Source organism: Peromyscus maniculatus, chromosome 3, assembly GCF_049852395.1.
Source record: "Peromyscus maniculatus bairdii isolate BWxNUB_F1_BW_parent chromosome 3, HU_Pman_BW_mat_3.1, whole genome shotgun sequence".
Lineage (NCBI taxonomy): Eukaryota > Metazoa > Chordata > Mammalia > Rodentia > Cricetidae > Peromyscus > Peromyscus maniculatus.
Genome location: NC_134854.1, coordinates 57804017 through 57825142, shown reverse-complemented (window position 1 = coordinate 57825142; position 21126 = coordinate 57804017). Strand labels below are relative to the sequence as shown.

General features: G+C 39.9%; 1 protein-coding gene and 1 long non-coding RNA gene across 4 annotated transcripts in view; one reads left to right on the top strand and one right to left on the bottom strand.

The window, feature by feature from the left end:
* Positions 1-21126, top strand: part of Exoc4 (exocyst complex component 4) — an 810377-nt gene that overhangs the window by 163263 nt on the left and 625988 nt on the right. The window lies entirely within an intron of this gene.
* LOC143272316 (uncharacterized) lies at positions 813-16851 on the bottom strand. The gene is made up of 3 exons (XR_013049782.1): positions 16727-16851; positions 4159-4258; positions 813-2487 (listed from the first exon to the last, which is right to left on the bottom strand). It is a non-coding gene; the product is annotated as an uncharacterized LOC143272316 (long non-coding RNA).

Here is a 21126-nt window from a genome sequence, read left to right as displayed (position 1 = left end):
GTGTCAGTGTTGCACATTTGTGAAAGTGGCAGTGCCCTGTACTTAGATAGCAAATGATGATAGGATGAAGAACGTCCTTGAGGATGGGACAGAGCGTCAATATCTGTACTTAATAGTGCTCAGGAAAATTAGACTATTGTGTTAGAACTGATGTCCATTTGAAGATTTTGGTCAATTTTAAAGTAGCGGCTCAAAGACAGCAAACATAGGTACTTTGTGTTTCTGACCTGGATGGTTGACAATGTTAATCAATAAGTTCTTTCATTCAAGATAAGTTTTGACTGGAAAATAGCACCCCAATGTTAATAGTTATTGTCTCTTTTTTAAAAAGGGGACTTTCCAAGTTGCTTTTCTCTCTTTATTCCCACTCACTACTTTCATGTGTTTTTTTGCATTTATGTGTATATCAGTGGGTATCCCCACCTTCCTTTTCAGGTGATTGGGTAAAGATATTTCTTCTAGTGTTTCTTATGAAAATAATTTTGATTTGCAAGGTAGTTAAAATCAAGAATAATTGAGAACATTTTGTGACATCATGGAAAAATGTTCAGTATGAAGACAAGTACAGGAGAGCACCATAGAAGGGGTAGGGGAGGACCATAGAAGGGGTAGGGGAAGACCATAGAAGGGCAGGGGAAGACCATAGAAGGGCAGGGGAGGACCATAGAAGGGCAGGGGAGAGGACCATAGAAGGGCAGGGGAGAGGACCATAGAAGGGCAGGGGAGGACCATAGAAGGGCAGGGGAGAGGACCATAGAAGGGCAGGGGAGGACCATAGAAGGGGCAGGAGAAGACTATGGAAGGGGAGGGGAGAGGACCATAGAAGGGCAGGGGAGGACCATAGAAGGATGAAGTCAGTGGGTTAAAGTAGTTGACTTGATTGCTGAGATGGAAATTGGCACATTTAACATGGAGGTGAATATAAATGTGAAGAGACCGTGGAACCTGGGGACATGGAAGGTTGCTGTTGTTAGTTTGTCCTGCAAGACAGTAAGTATTACCACCGTTACTACTAACCAACCAACCAAACAGAAAAGTTAGGACAGACTAATTTTGGATTCTATGGAGATCTTTGGGCAGCTTTTGGATTTGGCTCTTTAAGCACTAGCTGCTATTATTGTTTCTCTATTTTTCTACAATATGAAAATTTTCAAACATGTTCAACATGGTATAATAAATAGATTTCCATGCACCCATTATCCAGCTTCACAGTTATCAGTTTATGGCCAGGATTGTTCATTTACTTCCTACCTATATTCTTTCTCCTATTTTGAAACAGTCTTAAAGATAATATTGTTTTGTCTCTATTTTAATATTTGTCTCTAAAAGTTAGGAACTATAGCTAAAACCAAAATTCCTTTATCAAATATTCAGTGATATTTACATTTTCAGTTGTTCACATGTGATAATTATATGCTTTTCCTTTTCCAGATTCAGATGAAGTTGAAATGTTGTAGTTTGTTGAGTTTTTTAAGACTCTCAGTCTAGGGGCTGGAAAGATGATGGCTCAGAGGTTGGGAGCATTGGCTGTTCTTCCAGAGGACCTGAGTTTGATTCCTGGCAACCACATGGTGGCTCACAACTACCTGTAATGAGATCTGGTGCCCTCTTCTGGCCTGTAGGCATACATGCAGGCAGAGCACTATACATAATGAATAAACCTTAAAAAAAAAAAAAGACATGTAGTCGGTACATTTTCCTTTCATTCTGTTTTATTTTTCATCCCCTGATATTTATCAGTCAAACTTGATCATTTAGACTTCAGAATTTCCTGTATCCTAGATTTTGTTCATTGATTAGTGTCATCTCGAAATAATGTTCAGACCAAATTGGTGGAGAAGAAAGTGGATGGAGAGAGACCAATTGGAAGGCACGTTTGGTTAATGTGTTGCCTAAAATGCTGGGCAGTAAAAAGAAAGGAGATAGAGATTAGAGAACTTTTTGAAAAATGAACAGCTTTCTAAAACCTTTTTACTTGACTCTTAGACATGGAGCTCTCCAAGTTAGGGTGAAAATTTAAGTGAAAATTAGGCTGAGAAAGATGGTGGCCTATCTTTGTTAAAGTTGAGGTATTGGCAGATACACCTATAGAACTGTTACAAAGCAGCTTGATTGGACATGGGAAGCTGGGATACCAGACCAAGAGGTCTGTCTACATGGGGTTAATAACTGAGATTATTCAGATGGGCATGTCAGAATGGAAGGGCTGAGTGAGGACTAATTATCCCAAGTGGTCTGTAGAGTGAGCTGTCTGTGGTTGTCACACAGGTACAGTCTGAGGCTGGATCTTCTTGTGATGATGCCACATTGTCCTCTCTTTTCTGCTGCATGCTTATTTCATAGGGACTGATATAGAACGTGGATGCAAATGCTGTTCAGGTTAGGGGTGGTGTCTTCTGGAAGCTGGTGTTTTCTTTGGGCATCTAGACTGACCCCTTTTGGAGGAGGTAGATCCGTATACTAGATCCGTGAGTGAGCCTGGAAGTGCTAACAAGACAGAGTATGTAAGAGGCACTGTGGTTGGGGGACTGATTATACTTTCCCTGGTGGTGTTTGTCTTTAATACCTGGGCTCCCCTGCCTGACCTCCCTACCTCTGAGGACCTGTTGGTGAGATCACAGGTTTCTTGATGTCCTCTCTTGTTCTACCAGAACTTAGGAATTGTGGTTCATTAGGAATTATAAAGACTGTGTAAAATCATTAAAAATGCCACCACTAAAAGGATTCTAAAAATATATATTCCTCCAAAGTCCCTCTTAAACTGCCTAACAGTGTCTGCTCACTCCTCTGTCTTTAGATGCCTTTTGCTTGTTGTAGAAAGATGGCAAAATAAATACTTGCCATTCAATCTACACATACAATTCAAAGTTTAAAGAAGGGTGACTGTAGCATGAATCTTAGAGTCTTATTAATAAAATCAAACCTGAGCTAGGTATTGGGGTGAACACTGGAAGGTCAGAGAAACAGAACAAGCCACACCTAACCTCACCTGGCCAACTTCTCAGCTGATCTTGTTTCCTCAGACTGGAAGCTTCTTTGTCCTCATCCCAATGGCTCTCAGCTGATCTGTGTTGCTCAACACCTAAAAGCTTAACCAGCCAAATGTTTCTAGTTTCTGGTCTTCATGCCTTATATATCTTTCTCTTTCTACCACCACTCCCTGGGATTAAAGGCTCCCTTTCTGGGATTAAAGGCGTGAGTCACCATGCCTGGCTGTTTCCATTGTGGCCTTGAACTCAAAGAGATCCCAGATGGATTTCTGCCTCTGGAATGCTAGGATTAAAGGTGAGTGCCACCATTTTCTAGCCTTTGTATATAGTGGCTGTCTGTTCTTTGACCCCAGATAAATTTATTAGGGTACACAATATTTTGGGGAACACAGTACCACCACAGGTGACTGTTCTTTATATATGTTCAAATCCATCTTCATTTTTTTGTCAGTAAGATTATGTAGAAAATATTATGACATTTAAAGTACAACTTTTATTTTCTTATATCATTCTTGGCTTCTCATAATTATTTGCTGGTAATTTCAAAGAATTGTTCACACAAAAGAATGAAATACACCCTTCTAGATTAGCTACTTGAAGGTTTTGTATGGTTTTGAAATATGAAGTGAACAGCAACAAAACCCATGCTTTGGCTATGATTCCATGAGAAGATAAGGGCTGCAGCAGAATGAAGTGCGGCAGATGACGAAGGCTTAGCACCAAGTAGCCAGCCCGGGGGGTGGGGGGAGATTAACGACAGCACTTAGATATGTGCTAGCAGCGTGAGATGGCAATGAAAAAGGCCAGCGCTATTTTTGGCTATGATGCACCAAACAGCATGTTATCACTGAGCTGAGATGATCATCCCTTTCTTCCAGTCCTCAGGAAGTGGCATCTAGAGGCTGCTTTGAACGCTGGGCACGTGTGTCCCTGGGAGATAGGCAAATGGGCGAGAGTCCCAGAAACACCATCGACAGTAACTGAGGACTTCAGATGGGACATATTTTTTCTGTCTTTCCAGAGGAAGTGGCACATTTGAGAATGAATTTGGTATTAAAATGTATCAACCTTTTCAGAGACAGGGAGATGCTGGTGGGCTAGCATCCCTGTAATGTTGTTCATTAGAGAGTCCTCACTAGTTGGGATATATTTAATATAATGCACTTACAGAAATCACTCGCATACTTCTGCAGATAGCCAATTATGAAAAAGAGACTTGTTTATGGTCAGCTCTATTCTGGTCAGGAACATGATCATCAGCATTGGCCCTGATGGATAGGATGATAAGAGGGACAGGAAACAACAGGTGATATACATCTTGCTTGTGAACAATAGGGACTGAATAGTTTTTTGTAGTAATCTTTAAAAATTCCGCTATGAAATGGAGCAATTATTTACTTCTCACAATAGGGTAAGCATGTACAGCAGAAAGAAGTTAAGAAATGCAGAATTGAAATGGAAAGTCAGGGTGCATTTCTGTTTTTTTTTTTTTTTTGTTTGTTTTTGTTTTTGTTTTTCGAGTCAGGGTTTCTCTGTGTAGTTTTGGTGCCTGTCCTGGATCTCACTCTGTAGACCAGGTTGGCCTCGGCCAGGGTGCATTTCTGAGCAAAACTACTGGACTGTAGGATATCCTCCTGGGAAAATAAAGTTGAATTTTGTTTGACTTTTGATTTTGACAGAACTGAATATGTCATAGTGAAATAGGTTGAGTGTTCTTGTAGCATCTTTCACTTGTCTTTTCTCAGATTCTCTGTTATCTCTTTACCTGGTATTCAGAAAGAAATTTCACATCTTATTTTTAGACACACAGGCATATTTAGATGATTTTCCTCATAGATATGGGCTTAAAACATGAACGTTTACTGCTGTTGGGTTGATCTGGCAGCTTTTCCTCTGATTTTATGGAGTGACTCCCTCCATGTAGCATATCATTAGGTCCCTACTGAAGGTGCCAAAGTTTGGTAGACTGGGTGGTATGTATTAGGCTGAAGTCTTTTTCATCTGTGGTAACTGCCAGCCAGCTTCCATGAGTGGCTTTGGGATCCAAAGAACTTTGGAGGGGAGGTCATTGATATTTTCATTTTCTTCCCTTTTCCCATCATTTTGATTTCAGGAAAAAGGTTATCCAGCAGACTGTGTGCCCTTAGATTCTCTGTGGAAATATGGTCATTGTGCATTCCTGAGCTCCTTCGCATGTGGTGATGGCATACATTCCAGTCTGCCTCCAGGAGCAACAGTGTCTATTAAAGAAGGAAACTGATAATGCCAACTCAACTGTAGTTTTACTGCTTGTACTCTGTTTCTTTGAGTAAGCTCATCTAGTTGGAGAATATTGTTTCCTCAGCTGTGTAATCAGCTCTCAGGTCTACCTGTACTTGCCGTGTAGTACAACTGTCTTCAAATCATTCCTGCCTTTGTTTCCCAAATACATCTCTGTCTTTTCTTTTGTTTGTACTGCACATCTTTCCTACTGCCTTTGCCCTCATTCCTAAGCATCTTTTCTCTTGTGAGCCAACCCTCTGCTTTTTATCTGAACCATTCATTTCTTTTCAGGAATTCTATGAACTTTTACTTTTAGCAGTGTACTCATTTGACATATGTGTATTTCCTTTTCTTTAAGAAAGTTTAACCAGGTTAAAGGTTGTCTCCTCCACCAGGGCCATGATCACTTTACATCTTTTAATCTCTCAATGCTTACGCTGGATGGTTTTATATCAACTTGACATAGGCTAAAGTCATTTGAGAGGAGGGAACCACAATTAAGATAATGCCTCAATAAGATCGGGCTGTAGGCAATTTTCTTAATTAGTGACAGATGGGGAAGGGTCCAGCCCCTTGTGGGTGGTGCTATCCCTGGACTAGTGATCCTGGGTTCTAGAAGAAAGCAGGCTGAACAAGCCTTGAAGAGCAAGGCAGCACCCCTCTAAGGCTTCTGTATCATCTCCTGCTTTCAGGCTCCTGCCCTGTTTGAGTTCCTTTCCTAACTTCCTTACATGATGAACAGTGATCTAGAAGTGTGAGCCAAATAAACCCTTTTCTCCCCAACTTGCTTTTTGGTCATGGTGTTTCATCACAACAATAGAAACCCTGACTCAGACAAGTTGGTACCAAGTTAGTGGGGTATTTCTATGACAGACCTGACCATGTTGTTTTGGCAGGGATTGTGGAAGGACTTGGAACTTTGGGTGAGGAAAGCTGTTGAGTGTTGAGAACTCAGTGAGCTGTTCTGTAGGAGCTTGGAAGATAAGGATGTTGAGAGCAGTGCAGATGGCGGAGGCCTGGCTTGTGGCGTTTCAGAGGGGAGCAAAGACTGCTGCCATTTGTGGGAAGAGTATGTGGTGTCTTGGCAGCTGGAGCCAGAGAATCAGCTGTGATTAAGTAGATCTCAGAACCACTAAAGTAAAACTGTAGCATTGCTGGGTCAATGGATGCTGGCCAGCTGTTATTAAACCAATTGACCATTTGAGAGAAGAGAATATAATTGTTTCCCCACCTGAGTTTGACACAGGTTGTTATGTGCGATATCCACCTACTAAATACTTAACTGGTGAATGAGTAGTAGCTGCTCAACATTTATCTGTCATTGGTTGGTTGAACATTTACTACAAACTGTATTTCTATTCCCCTTAAATCCATATGATCAGTTCTGTTTTTTAAGGTGGTGGCATTGAGAGGTGGAAGCTTTTGTGAAGGAATGAGCTGTTAGAGTATAGCAGATTCCATTTGTGAACGGAATCAGTGCCCCTTCACAGGCCTCAGAGATCTTCCTCTGCCATGTGGTGTCACAACTAAAACGTGGCTGCCTGTGAACCAGGAAGCAGGCCTTCACAAAATACTAGACAAAACACTTCACAAAACCACTAGCTGGTGGTTTGATCTAGGATTTCCAGCTTTTCTAAAACTGTGATGGAATAAATTTCTGTTGTTTATGAGCTACTCAGTATATGGTATTTTGTTATAGTATCCCCAAAAAAGGATAAAATTGAGTTTAAAATGCCTTGTAAGCCGGGTGGTGGCACAGGCCCTCAATCCCAGCACTCGGGCGGCAGAGGCAGGCAGATCTCTGTGAGTTCGAGGCCACCCTGTGCTACAGAGAGAGTTCTAGGAAAGGCGCAAAGCTACACAGAGAAACCCTGTCTTGAAAAAAAAAAAGATGAACTTTGTAGACTTAAAAATATGTAGCACAAGAATCATAAAATTGAAAGTGTGATGTGCTCTAGGAGACCAGTTCTTCCTGCTTTCTCTCATACGAGGCTGCTCTTCAATTCTTCTAAGAAGGTTCCCGGTCTGGCAGCCGGACTTGAGACTGTTCCTGAATTGTCACCGTGTAACTGTTGTTCATGGGTCAGCGTGATTTCATTATGATTATGACAACACACTTGGCAAGGTGGTGGAACATTTGGTAGTAAGTTGGGCTAAAATAACTATCCAAGATTTTCCTTTATTCTTTAGAAAAAGACATTTAAAATTCTGATTTCCTTACATTTACTGTAAAAATTTTTCTTTAATTCTTGCCATAAGTAAAACTCACTTGTACTAAAATAAATCCATTTTTTTCAGCTCTGTATTTACCTTCTTTAGTGCTGTCTTTCTTTAGAACCTTTGGAGACTCTATTCTTCAGTTCTTTGGAGTAAATGTTAATTATGCAGAACATACATTCACAGGAGGCATAGTTACTGGTGAGTGCTGTGTAGGTCTTCTGAGTATGGTTTGCAAAGGGTCTTGTGATTCTCTGAGTGGTCGGGTGCTATTAAAATGTGAGGCCAACTGTACAGAACCAGGCTAACATCATTGATGGTTCATTCGCATAGTCAAAGAGTTAAACAAAAAGTCATATTAATTTTCAGCTCCATTAGAGATGCCTGAATCAAAAGGATGTTTGCCAAATGGGAAGGGACTAAATTGGTAAGAGAAGGAAATTTTAATTTCAAGCTTCAAGTGAATGTTACAAATGATGTAGCATAAAAATCCTCTACTAAAAGTGTTCTTTCTAAATACACTGTGGAGACAGGGAGAAGCGGAAAAACAAATTGTTAGTGTGTGACACTAAAATTGCTAGAATTGGGTCACTTAATTCTAGTAACCTATTTCTAAGGCCTCAGTTTAAAGCTGTCTGGCTAGCCTTGGCAATTAGTAATTTTGCCATGGTGGTTGTGTTATTCACTGTTTCTTGTCTCTGTGACAAAAGACCTAGCAGAAGTGAACTGAGGGACTGGAGGGCTGTTCTGGCTCCAGTTTCTGAAGGTGCAGTGTACTGTGATGAGAAGACATGACACCTGGTGGAGGCCTACTTTGTGACCATAGGAACTTGCAATAGGGCTTATTCACATCTTGGTTGTTGATCAGGAAGCAAAAAGCATGATTGCAAGTTACTCTGACTATAACTTTCAGAGGCCTGCCTCATGTGACTCACATCTCCATTCATGCCATTTGGTCCTCCCATCCCAAATTCCACAACCTCCCTAGACATTGTCAACAGCTGGGCATCAGGAATCCAAACACATGAACCTGTGTGTCTGTTTAAATTGGAATCCTAACAATCTCTATGTTTACATTGTTGCTGATTAAGCAGAGGTTCATTCATTTTTTTTCCTTACTTGGTACCTGTTGAAGATGATGAAAACCCCTTTTGCTTATAGATGGGCAAGCGTAAACTTCCTGAACAGTGATAGGGCTATTTAAATTACTCACATTAGGAAAAGTTTGTGTTTTAAATATAAAAGAATCATATAATTTTCTAGCACCCATATGTAGTGTTTAGCCATTCCATCTTTGATCTGGAAGTTCTAATCTCCACTGAGGCTTTGGTAACTGTCACGCCTAGAAGGTGGGGCCAAGAGAGGACCCTGAGGACCCGAGATCTGGATGGGCCGGCTCTCTTGGTTCTTGGACCCTGGACACTGGAGGTAGACCAAGCAGAGTTCTCCAGAGAACACCGCTAGACTGCGCTACACATTTCCTGTTACCTATCCCTTCACTTGTAAGTTACCCCACAAAATAAACCCCTCTTTTAACTACGTGGAGTTGCCTTAATATTTTAACCAGTGCCCATATGTAAGCACCATCTCACTATGTATGTAAAGTGGTTCATTGTGATCATTATCAGGGTCAGATCGATGAAGAAAGGAATGTAGTGCAGAGCATGAGAAAATCTTGATCTTTTCTGTTATTTTCTTGGTTTTATTGCCTAATATATCTCCCTTCATCCATGGCTTCTGGGATGTAGATAGAGCATAGACATGGCACAGTATTAAAAGGAGCAGGGTATTGGAACCCCAGGACAGTAGCTCTGAAATTACTGAGACTAGGTTGGTCCTTTGAAACTCTACAAACAGCTTAGTGCTCACTTTAAAATAAGAAAGAACAGGCAACCTCTCTCTATATGAAATAGACACACACACACACACACACACACACACACACACACACACACACACACACACACACTTTAGGAAAGGCCACCTGTTCATTCTGTCTGCATTCCCGTGGGGACTTAATCTGACAATGAATCATTTGGGATTCTTAAGAAGAAATTTATACTAATACTGTACTGTGTGGGAAAGAGTGGGGGCAAGTAAAACTTTTTCTTTAAGGATTGTTTTGCTCTCCACTCCCTGCCTCCCTTCTTTTCTACCATGAAAATATGATGCTTTCCCCCTAATTTTTTGTTACCTTTTAATGATTATGGGAGAGATTTATCCTTTTGTCTTACTATGAAAAAAATTTCAGGATTCCATCAGGAATGACTTTGACAGACAGGTGGTTTTCAAAGTGTTAGTTCCCAGACCAGCAGCATCTGCATAACTTGGAAACTAGTTAGAAATGCAAATGTTCACATTCTATCCTAGACTACTGGCAGAGAAACTTATGGAGGCTGGGACTCTGCAATCTGTGTTTAACAATCTGTGGCTGGAGGACATGGAATTCAACACTAGACGGGATTAAAGAAATGGTAGTGTTATTTCAGAAAACATCATCCAGGCTTATGGTAGTGAATGTGACCTGGTTCAAGTTGCATGTATTATTTCTTTCAGCTTTCCCAACCTTCCTGGGAACTTGCTGTATATCCTTTTGTTCCATTGGTGACATTGTATTCAAGCACAGATGATTGGTAAGGATCTGAGCCAGGCTTAGAATTTTGATAATAATTTCAAAGTCAATTCTCTTTACTACTGTTGAACAGGAATATTTGGAGAAGAATGGATGGTTTTAATTAATTATTCTTGAGACTTTACAACTTGGTTTCTAACCTGCTAGGAAAACTTCTAAGAGGTCAAGCTAGAAGATGTTGCCAAGAGCAATTTATAGTATAAATGTGGAACTCAACTTGCCCCCAGCTCTGCCTCACTCTCCTATCATCTAGCCAACCTAATCCCTTTCTTCTCACTGAACTGCCTTCCTTCTGTGGGTCTTGATTCCTCAGATGACATTAACTTCCCTGTAGCATGCCACCTATTCTCTAGCCAGGCTGTCTGTGGCACACTGGAAAAGCTAGCACAGCACAGTGACTTTCAAGGTCATTATCCTCTTTCAGTGCAAGAGCAGTAATTTGGCTCTATTATATTGGTACTGTAAGCCTGCAGATTTGCTGCCATCCTTTACATTTTTCCCCGTTTATTTTTAAGACAAGATCTCACTATGCAGCTTAGGATGGTCTAGGAATAGCCCAGGATACAATTCCCCTACTTGAGTCTTTCAGTGCTGGGATTACAGGCACTCAGCATGACGTTGTGCTTGTCATCCCCTTTCAGTGCGTACCAACTGGGATTGCTCACTCTTTCCCCTGTGTTATATATATTTGCCAGTCACTGTAAACCCCACACATGAAATACTGTTTTGGTTTTCACCTTTCCTCTCAACAGTCCTGGTTCTATCTGTCTCAAGACTTGATTCAATCTGGCACTATCCTAGAACTCATCTAGCTATTTTTAATCAAGCCTGTAGGACCAGCCTTTTCCTGCTCTCTTCCTTTTCCTTCCTTGTCCTCTTCCTCTTCTTTTGTATAAATAATTTTGTTTTCTTTCACGTAAAGTTTTACTCTCCTTAGCTGAATTACTATCCCTTGCAGAATGACTGTGTGTGTGTGTGTGTGTGTGTGTGTGTGTGTGTGTGTGTGTGTGATGTCTGTGTTTGTATGTATGTAAGTATGGAGGCTAGAGATTGATGTTGGGCATCTTCCTTTATCTCTGTCCACCTTGTTTGTTGATGGAGTTTCTCACTGAACCTGAAGCTTGTCATTTCTGCTAGACTGGCTGGCTCCTGGGTTCTACTTGTTTTTGTGTACCCTACACTGAAGTTAAAGAGACATGGCTCCATGCCTGTCTTATTTGTGGGTGCTGGCTACCACACTCATGTCCTCTTACTTTCATAGCAAGTACTTTCACCCACTGAGCCTTCTGTGTCATTTCATAGTAGCTACTCAGCAATTTCATACCAATATTTAAGTCCTCTTCTTTCCTGTAGTGTTTAAGTTTGTTCTATGTGTTGTTTATCTTTTTTGTAGTGTTAATGGTTTTCTCATTTCCTCTGAATATTTGTACTTGTTGGTGTCATTTGCTATTCTCTGAATTTGTCTTGACTAATAATATAATTTATAAAATTATAGCTAATCAATTTAATGAACATTAACACACCATTGTGGTTAATACATCACATACCTTATATAATCTGCACATCAATAATGCCATTTTTATTATTCATAGCTGACATAAATCCTTTAAGTAGTTTTAAATGATTTACCAGTCATTAAGTGTTAAGGCAGAGATTGAAAATTAGCTCTTGAGGTTCATTTAGATAGTTGACGATAATGCTGCATTGTCTGTGTGGTTTTCTTTTTCTTCTTTTCATGCACACACACACACATACATATTTTTTAAAATTATGCTCAATTTTAGACATTGTCTTATTGCTTATCGTTGCCTGGTCTGTAACTTCTACCTACTTCTCAATGGTATCAAATTACAGAGATTCATCTGCCTTTGCCTCCTGAGTACTGTGATTAAAGGCATGTACCCATGTACCACCATGCTGTGTGTGTGTGTGTTTTCTTTTTTGAGACAGAGTCTCACTATTATGTCTTGAACTCACAGCAACCTTCCTGCTTCAGCTTTCCAAGTGTTGGAATTATAGATATGTCCTACCACAACTGGCTGATTTTTTTTTTTAACAAAACATGTATGCACCTTTATGGTTTTGCTAGTTTGATTCATTATGGTATCTTACTCATGTATAACTAATATGTGGAGGCTAGCATGCAGGCCTTTAGGCTGGAGGTCTAACACCTTGAATCCTGGTTCTTCTGCTAGAGAGACCAGATGATGGCAAGGGCCATGGTTAGCTACAACTTCAGATCAAGTTCTATTTCACATGTATCAAGATGGCTGTGTAGTATATACCTATTCATAGTACTCAATAGGCTGAGGCAAGAGGATCACTTGGCCCTGAGAGTATGGGCAAATCGTGAGACTTTGTCTCAATCCATTAGTTAACTAATTATTTAAAGCTTTTATCTCTCATGGCTCAAGCTATCTCCTTAAGAAATGACATTGTTTTTGTATATGTTCATACTTACATGTTAGCTTGGGTGCCATTTCTACTTTTATAGTATATGGTAAGGTTATGTAGACCTAGGGTCAGTGTCATCATTAGGGTTACTATGGCTGTGAAGAGAGACCAGGACCACCACAACTCTTATAAAGAAAAATTTAATTGGGGTGGCTTGCTTAGAATTTCGGAGGTTCAATCTATTATCATCATGATGGGGAGCATGGTAGCATGCAGGCAAACATGGTGCTGGAGTAGTAACTGAGAGTCCTATATCTTGCAGGTAACAGGAAGTCTACTGAGACACTGGGTGTTATCCTGTGCATAGGAAACCTCAAAGTACCTGCCCTCCCCCAGTGACTTCCTCCAGCAAGGCCACATCTCCTAATAGTACCATTCTCTGTGAGATTATGGGGGCCAATTATATTCAAACTACCACATTCTATTCCCTGGCCCCCATAAGCTTGTAACAGTATCGTAATGCAAAATGCATTTAGTCCAACTTCAACAGTCCCTATAGTCTATCACAGTCTCAACAATGTTTAAAAGTCTGAATGAAGTTCAGAGTCTTTTCTGAGATTCATGCAATCTCTTAACTATAATCACCTGTAAAATTAAAAATAAAAAAAGCAGATCACATGCTTCAGGTTATACATTACCATTCCAAAATGCAGGGAAGGGAGCATGGGAAAATCAAGACTGAAAATCAGCTAGGCAAACTCCAAACTTTGCATCTCCATGTCTGATGTCAAAACGCTCTTTAGATCTCCAACTTCATTCAGCTTTGTTGTTTGTAACACCCTTCTCTCTCAGGCTGGTTCTACTCCCTGCTAGCAGTGCTCTTCGGCAGGTGTCCCACAACTCTGGCAGCTCTAACATCTTGGGTTTTCCTAGGCAATCCAGGCTTCAACGTCACAGCTTCCCACAGTGATTTCTCTACTAGACCTCCATTCAGGGACACTCCTGACAGGTGCCTGGCCTCAGCAGCTTTCTTTAGGTGTGGAAGCAAATTCCACAACCCGTTTCTTCTATCATTAACTCTAAAGCCCGAACCGTGTGCCTGAAACTGCCAAGTCTTGTTGCTTACTGGGGCTGGAACATGGTTCCCTTGTTCAATTACATCTTCATTGGCTTTCTGTCTTTTACTTCGTAAGCTTGGCTGTTCTGAAACTGGATCTCTAGACCAGGCTGGTCTCAGACTCAGAGATTCCCCAGTCTCTGCTTTCCCAGTGCTGGGATTAAAGGTATGCCCCAGCACACCTGGCTCTAAGCTTTTCTTTAGTTCTTTTTCACAAGTAGAAACTTAGCTGGGTGGGATCTTGCCCTGAGATCACCACTCCCTTTATTATATTTCTTAATCCACTTATCTTCTCAGGATTTAACTCCATTCCACTTCCTGGTGCTCTTTTTTTCTCCTTAAAATTTACATTTTGTAATTTACCCTGCTCAGCTTGCTCCTTTTCATTATAAACCTTTATAAATGTGAATGCTAGTAACCACACAACAGAATCTATAGTAGGCTTTTTTTTTTTTAAATTATTTTTATTTTATACGTATTGGTATTTTGCCATGGGTGTCACGTCCCTTAGAACTAGAGTAACAGATAGTTGTGAGCTGCCATGTGGGTGCCTGGAATTGAACCTGGGTCCTCAGGAAGAACAGTCAGCTCTCTCAACCACTGAACCGTCTCTCCAGCTCTATACTAGGCTATTTTGAGATTTCTTTTGCCAAGGGAATTGATCCAAAACTCTTCACTTTAGCCTCATGCAGACTCTTTGAATAGGGGCAAAAGGCAGTTACTTTATTTACCAAAATATCACAAGAATGAACTCTAGGCAACATACTAAAATTCTTCTCTAAAATCTCTTGAGGTAGCCCCCAACAGTTCATATAACACTTAGCACCTCTGTCTTCCATGCTCCTACTAGTATGACCCATTAAGCAGTGCTTAAAGCATTCCATTGCTTTCATAACCCAAAGTACCAAAGTCCAATTCTTCCAAACAAAAACAAGGTCAGGCCTATAAAAGCAATACCCCAATCCCTGGTACCAACTTCTGTCTTTGTTAGGGTTGCTATTACACTGAGGAGACACCATGACCACTATAATTAATAAAGAAAACATTTAATTGGGGTGCCTTGCTTACAATTTCAAAGGCTCCATCTATTATCATCATGATGGGGAGCATGGTGGCATGCAGGCAGACTGATTCTGGAGTAGTGGCTGAGAGTACTATATCTTGAGGCTGCAGGAAGTTGACTGAGACATTGGGTGGTATCCCAAGCATAGGAAACCTCAAAGCCCAACCCTCCAGTGACACACTTCCTCCATCAAGGCCATACCCATTCTTACAAAGCCACACTTCCTAATAGTGCTACTCCTTATGAGATTATTTGGGCCAATTACATTCAACCTACCACAGTCAGTTATCATTAAACCAGGCTTCTCTTGGTGTAGTAATTCTGTCATCCATGTACTAAAGAGGCCCAACACTGCTTAGTTTGTGAAAACAGAGGAGACTGGACATGTTGCGGATGGGATGGCCATAGACTTTTTTTCTGGTATGTCAAATACCTTTCAGTCTAGGATCTTTGCTTTCTTTCTTTGTAGTGTTAAAGATTGAACCAATGCACAAGTCAGGCAGGTAATGTGCTCCTGAGTTGTATCTCTGCTCTCAGTCTGGGATTCTAGCGCCTTTATATGTACAGTAAATGGTCTTCTTTTATCATGTTCATTCTTTCTTTATTTTTTTATTTATTTAAGGCTAGATTTCTAGTGTAGACTAGAGTATAAGTACACGGGGAAGGGAAAATCTTTAGTTTAATAACATTACCTTTTCAAATTCTTCTTGATAATATTTTATTAAGCCAGTTTTACGGAGAGAGCTGATATCAGAATTTGTGTTGCTCTTATTTTGTATATTTTAGTAAATTCCACTTCTTTGATTTTTTTTTTTTTTTTGGTTTTTCAAGACAGGGTTTCTCTGTGTACCTTTGCACCTTTCCTGGAACTCACTCTGTAGCCCAGGCTGGCCTCAAACTCACAGAGATCCACCTGCCTCTGCCTCCCAAGTACTGGGATTAAAGGCGTGCACCACCACTGCCCGGTTCTTCTTTGAATTTTGAAATATCAAAGATAACTGGATTACCTTTAGTTCTTTTCACAAAGACCTAACTTGGTGACTTGATTTTTGTTTTTGTTTTTTTGAGACATTCTTTCTCTGTATAGTTTTGGAACCTGTTCTGGAATTCCATCTGTAGACCAGGCTGGCCTCGAACTCACAGAGATCCACCTGCCTCTTCCTCCTAAGTGCTGGGATTAGAGGGGTGTGCCACCACCACCAGGGGAGGTGACTTGACTTCTAAATGACAATATTTACATATATTTGGGTGCATGCCTTGTGACTTAATTAGCCTCTGGAAACTGATTAGCAAATCTAAAGTGATATTTAAGTGCTTATTATCTTTCAATTACATTTTATAAATGTTAACATATAGATAGCTCACCATTGTTATCATCTTTTAGAATTTGTAAACTACCTACACTTCCAAAGTACTTTGTTCATGTAAGTTAGGCAGTCCTCCTAACATTCCTTTAAATTAAGGCAGTATTATCCATGAAATATTGCCATTTTCAGTTTCTGGCTAGTACTTTTCTTTGAGTCTAATGTCACCTTGTTAAAAGGGCGAAGAAGCTTTAGAACCACGGAAGGAAAACAAATGTTCCTTAGTGCTCTTGAACACAGAACAGGGGTTAGAATCACTGTAGTGGCTAATATGCCTCTATTAGCTTTTAGTCTTACAAAAATGTGTGCATATTCTAAGTATATATTCTCCTGAATTAAAGGCTACAAATAAGTGAACACATATCTCAGGAAATAACATAATACCAGCCTCTTGTAGCTCTTTCCTCAAGAAAGGTTATGAATGTCCAAGATTCTTTTTTCTACACTACAGATACAAAAATGAACACAGCTTTTATATTCAGAAATTGTTTCCCTTACAAAAGTCATTTCTGTATATTTCAGAAATGTTTTATCAGTATTTTAAAAACTAGGACTGAATGGTCTTAGTCAGATATGCACACAGATTATTTATTAGTAGTTGTCTTAGGGTTTCTTTTGCTATAAAGAGACACCATGCCCATGACAACTCTTATAAAGGAAAGCATATAATTGTGATGGCTGGCTTACAGTTTCAGAGGTTTAGTCCTTTATCATCATGTCAAGAAGCAAGGCAGCATTCAGGCAGCCATGGTGCTAGAAAAGGATCTCAGAGTTCTTACATCTAGACTCACAGGCAACAGAAAGTGGTCTGTCTCACTGGACGTGGTTTGAGCATATATGAGACTTCAAAGCTCAAGTCTATTATGACACACTTACTCCAACAAGACCACACCTTCTAATAGTGCCACTCCCTTTGGGGGGCCATTTTCTTTCAAACCACCACAATAGTGATTAGGTTAAAATATGCTTGACAGTATCATGGAAGAGAAGTTGGGTCCTTTTAGACATGCTATACATGGAGGTGGGATTAGAGTTAGACTACCTATTGATGATGGGGAACTTAGAAGACTGGGACTGAACAGAGAGAAGAAAGACATGGAGTGAGGTTAATGGAGTAATGGTGCATGGAAGATGGCATTTTTTTTTTGAGATTGTACTATTATTTCATCATTTCCCCCTTTCCTTTGCTCCTTCCAAAATTCCCCTTATACCCCTCCCTCCTTTTTCTCTTTCAAATTTATGGCCTCATTTTTATTAATTGTTATTATATAAATTAAGTGTATATGTATGTACATACATGTTCCTAAATATAACCTGCTCATATTGTTACTTATATGTGTATTTTCAGGGTTAAACATTTGGTACTGGATAACAAATTGGTGTGCTCTTCCCTGGAAAGGACTATTTTTTCCAATCTTAGCATTCCTTAGTTTCCTGTAGTTCTTTGTGTAGGGTTGATGAATTATGGTCTTTTTCCTGTCTTCTTTGTATTTCTATTGGCTTTGTATTTGTTCAGTTCTCGTTTAGACAGTTGTGCTGATGAGATTTATGGGTGTAGCTTCTGACATTACTAGGAGTCACAGTCTCATAGTAATTTCCCAGATCATCTGGCTCTTACAATTCTTAAGCCTCCTCTTCCATAATATTCCCAGATCCTTAAGTTAGGAATATTTTGTAGGTGTATCCATTGGGACTAGGCTCCACAACTTTCATTTTGATTGGTTGTGGGTTTTTTTTTTTGTTTTTTTGTTGTTTTTTTTTTTGTTTTTTGTTTTTTTTTATGGTCTCTGTTGCAAAGAGAAATTTCCTTGATGAGCGGTGAAGACTACACTCATCTGCAACTACAAGGAAACATATTTAGATTGTTAGGGATTGTCAGTTCTCCTTCAAGATCCAGGCTTCACTGGCACTGAATAGTTGACTCAGTTTCTAATACCAGGCATGGTTTCCCTCTTGTTGAAAGATCTTCAGTCCATTTAGAGAGCTGTTAGTTGCTGCCAAGGTATGTGCGCCACTACTGCACCTGTAGAGTTTGGTGCCTTGCAGTCATATTGTGGTTCATATGCATCAGAGCTTGGTGGGCCTGTTGGTTGCTTTCCCTGTTTGGAAGCTTGTGTGGCACCTTCTGTTACCATGAAAGCTAGTCCTCAGGAAGGCACATTCAGGTCAGTTCCATCTCAGGGTCCTCTGTGCCCTGTGTCTGCTGTAGAACATGATGTCTTCAGCCACCTCTGGGTGCAAGCAAGGGCAATAGCAATAAGCTCTATACTTTGGGAGTCTCTTTGACAGCCCTAGATAACAACTCAAAAGAGGGATTCTCATGTCTGTCATTGGGGATTTTTAGATGCTCTTTGGCTCTTGGAGGGAACACTGTTAGTCCAGATAAGAAAAGTTCTTTAAACTATGTATGTGTATTTATGGACAGAATTTTGTATCTTATATGTTGTTTTACATAAATAGTTAATAATATGTTAATAATAGTAGTTAAAAAATAATATTCCTTATGGCTTTTTATTATTTTACACTTACCCAGCCTTCCATATTTCCCTCCCCTTTCCCTAGAGCACCCCATTTCCTATTTCCTTGAGCAGATCACTTGTACTATGCTCTTCCCCTTTAGCCTCTTCCTTCCTTCTTTATTTACCTCCCTCCCCAACTCTTAAGAAGTCTCCCTCCCCAGTTGGAGCTGTTTCAATGGAACAAGGGTTTGTGTAAGGCCACCGTTACTATTCAAATGTGTGAGAGGTAAGGTGAAGCTATGGTTGTAAGGATCTTGATTGTCAGGTAAGTAATGATTCATAGAAAATACCACTTTATCTCTCTCTCTATCTCTCTCTCTCTCTCTCTCTCTCTCTCTCTCTCTCTCTATCTATCTATCTATTTTTTTAAAACAATTTCTATGTTGGAAACTGTGTTCATTACTTTAATATGTATTTTGAGTTTATTCTCATGACAACTAGGTCTGGTACAGAGGTCAGTGATCCTGAATGCATGTTCAGCAAGGGTGGAAAATGGAGAGTGAGAGTGAGCGTGAGTATGTACACAAGCACGTATGTAGAGTGCTGGTCTATCAGGTGTAAGATGAGCAGTTAGCTTAGGCTTGTCTTAATACTTGTATATTCTGATACTTGAAGACCTTGCCCTAGAGCAGTGTTTGCAACCTTCCTAATGCTGTGACTCTTTAACACAGTTCCCTATGTTGTGATGACCTCCCAAGCATAAAATCATTTTCTTTGCCACTCCATAACTGTAATTTTGCTACTGTTATGAATCATAATGTTAATATATGATATGCAGGATATCTGATATGCAATCCTTGTGAAAGAATCTTTCCATCTCAAATGGGTCACAACACATAGGTTGAGAGCCATTGCTATAGATGATAGAGATTTTTGATGGTCTTGATTATTCTATGTATACTCTATAAAGAATTCACAGTACTAATACTAAAATGAGTAATTAATATGAACTTACTAAGAATCTAGTTTGTATGCAGCTTAATGTTAGATTTGATGTCCTCTTCTGTCTTCCTCTGCCTACTTGACATTTGTTTATTTGGGACAACCATTTAATAAGCTACTTCCTGATGTTTGTATAGGACCAGCTGTTTTAGGTATCCTGTTGACTGAATATTGGTTTTTAACTTTAAAATACCTATATGTATTATTTTAAATTATGTGTGTGGATATGTGTACTTGAGTGTAGGTATTTAATCAATACACAGGCATCAAATCGTCCTGGAGCAGGAGATACAGATGGTTTTGAACTGCTAAACATGGGTGTTGCAAACCATACTCTGATCCTTTGCAAGATCAGTAAACACTATTAACTACTGATCCCTCTCTCCATCACCTAAATGTTTTTTATGATGCTTTCTCCTGTGTTTTTGCCTTTGGAAAGTTTTGCTTTTTATGATAACATGATAATGCCAGATAACTGAGTTTAATTTATAGTTTCTTTTTGACTCTGTCTCTGTTTCAGACTCCTCTACTCTCCTCTTTACTTCAGCATTTTAAGCACAAAAGTGAGAGTCCTTGAAAAATTCCCCTTCAGTTCCTTCCTTCCAGCTTTAGTCTTTCTTGACTATTAACAATTATCCAATGTTCTTCTCTGAAATGTCTTCTCTTGCTTTGTGCTACCTAGTGGGTTAATAGAATGGCTGAGGAGATGGGCATAGAAATATCTGTAGTGGATAGATGGGCAGGTGTAGCTGGAGTTTTTCTCTCTGGGTCCCACCAAGCCCTGGCAGTCCCGTAGCCCACTTATAAAATAAACATACAGACGCTTATATTATTTAAACTGCTCGGCCATTAGCTCAGGGCTACCATTGTCTAGCTCTTACTCTTATACTAAGACCATTTCTGTTAATCTGTGTGTCGCCACATGTTCCTTGGCTTTACCTGCTGCCTTTACATGATGCTTCCTGGATGGCAGCCTGGCGTCTCCTCCTCTCTGCCTTCCTGTTCTCTCAATTCTCCTCTCTGCTAGTCCCGCCTATACTTCCTGCCTGTCTACTGGCCAATCAATGTTTTATTTATCAATCAATCATCCACAGCAGGAAGGTTAATTCTGGAAAGTGAATTGTGTAATAGGAGACAGAGGTCTAAGGAACAGAAGCAGAGGAATGAAAGCTGGAGGCCGAAAGTAGGATAAAACAAACAAGAGTACAAGACCTCGAGGACGGTCACAGGATCGTCAGTCTATAGTCAGAGATTTCTCTTGAAGCCAAGTTATGTAGGAAGCAGCAAAAAATATTGAAATGTCTCTCCAGTTTTATTTTCCATCAGAAGATTTGCCATAGTTTTTATAAGCACTCTGCTCTGTGGCTACGAATTGCTCATCATCACTGTTTGTGCACAACATTGTTTCTTGATGTATAGACCACTTGTTCTTCTTATTGTCAGTCTAGAGAGGGTCAGCTTCTGTATAGCAGCTTTTGTCCCAGTATTCATTCCAATTTAGGTGTCATTTTCCTCTTCTCTTTTATTTAGTCAGGTGTTTAATTTCTCTGTGACTTTAGTCTTAAAAATCATTTATAGTGTTTCAGGTTCTTCTAATAATTAGAGAATAAAATATTAGGATAAATC